Here is a 2,099-nt window from a genome sequence, read left to right on the forward strand (position 1 = left end):
ACACAAAGTCACAATCGTTGATGCTAATCAAGTAGCAGGTAAAGTTAAGCTCCTCTGAATGGGATTAGTAGCTGTATGGGGGACCGCTGTGAAATCCCCGTGACGACGATAGCTAATTCGCTTTTTTAAACTTGATTTAATGTTTTATTTTGTTTGGCCTTTGAAAGCTATTTTCGCATTTTCTTTCTACGTCAAAACGGCTGAACAAACTGGTCCACAAGAAATATTGGGAAGTTCAAAAGCACTGATTCAGAAGCGTTTGAAAGTAAATTTATCCGACAGGAGCTTAATTCAATATCCGTGGGGTATGCACATTTGTGACCACCAAAAAAAAAAAAACCACCAGACCGGTTTTAAGACTGTTATGCCTTCGGCATTCCACGTAACAAGCTAATGCGTCCAAATTGCTGACCTTTGAAAACTTGCTGAATTAATTGTTTGTTTACGGAACCACGTAATTCACAATAGTAAGATGGATGGTCACAGAAGTATCTCAGTAAGTAGGGAATGCACAATCACAACTTCAGAATGGTCAGCAGTTGATTTCTTCACGTTAATTTACAACGTAAAGCCTGGGATAAGGCATCGAAATGGAAATCGTGGCAAAAATAAAACGTCGGGCGATTTCTTTTTATCCCGGGCCGTTCGCGGTCATCTCTGAGGAGCCTCTGACTTGTTTCTTGAAAATTTAGTATCGAGACTTCGCCACATTTTCAAAACTGCGATCTGCTATCTCAGCTTAAGAAAGCTTATCTTTGAATTTCTATTCCAAACACTTGCAGCAGTGTTTTAGCAAGCGCAAAATCCGCAGGCCCTAAAGGCCACGCACGTCTTTTCGCAGGAAAGCCAATAAGCTCAGAAGGACTGAGGAGCGCGCGTGGAACACGAGAACATGCGCAATGAATCTCCTCGACGCGCGTACGGTTACCAAGAGAAAATGAGGGACCCTCATTTTCTCATGCGGTTACGTAGTTAGTAGTTTTAGGAGGGTCTCAATTAAGGTAATTAACTGCCTTTTACGCACACTCTGCGATTTAAAAGCCCCTTTTCTTTCAACAATAAATTATTTAATCAGGGCATTGTTTCTGCTCACTCATGTTATAAGCCCAGGGTTTGATTTGCATAAGATGAAAAGATTTGAGATGTTTAAGGCCTATCTCTCGAGAAATAGTCCTTGACTTCGAGACATCAGTTTCACGATTATTTACTCCATTCGCGAACAAGTTAGCTTCCACTTCGGTCGAATACAGGCCAAAGTCCCAGTACTGCATGCAGATACATTTTAAGTGCACATCAAGAAGGTATGAACTGCATAATTTAATTAGATGCCTTGCACGACAAACTTTTTTTACGTTGCTTAATTCAAGAAAGTAGTTAAAATCACTCAATATGGCTGTGATGATGAAGTTATCGAAAAATTGCCATCTTTCGAAACGTATCACTCCCCTGTATTTTTCAGCACTGAACTTGTCTTTGCGAGAACCTGCCAGGTTAATAACATTCGTATTTCCCCTGATTTAAATGGCACTTCTCAGAACGAACGCATTGAATTAATCTTAGCACAAATTGCATGTACAGGCTAACCTTTGACGACTTGCATTTGTATACGAATATGCAGTTGCACAAATTCATGGAATAAAAGGTAACTCAATAATATAATAAAACTGTGGGACACTGATAAAGTTAAAGGAGAAACCTAACATTAAGTCTCGGAGTAAAAGTTTTTTTGAGACGGACGGGATTATAAAACCATAGCTTCATCATGTAGTCTGTTGTCTCTTAAGCGCCTTGAAGGCGCTGTAAAACGAAGCGTCTGTCATCATCAACAACAACAATTTATTTCCCCTTTAAGTTTGATCCACAATTAATTGTCCACTAATTAACTGTCTTCAAATTATCATTTACTTAACCTACGTACAAATTGTAAATTTGAGTGAACTTTTAATGAATCTTCACAATGTTATCTTTAAATAATAATCTAACATCAATAATCATTTAAGCTAGATAGTCTTCAAGTTTCCTAAGTAGACCTTTTCAGTTTGCACTACCCGCAAATAGCAAATTAAGGTTAGCAAAGAGAATCACTACTAACGGCTACG

This window comes from Montipora capricornis, chromosome 6 (genome assembly GCF_036669925.1).
Source record: "Montipora capricornis isolate CH-2021 chromosome 6, ASM3666992v2, whole genome shotgun sequence".
In the NCBI taxonomy this organism is placed as follows: domain Eukaryota; kingdom Metazoa; phylum Cnidaria; class Anthozoa; order Scleractinia; family Acroporidae; genus Montipora; species Montipora capricornis.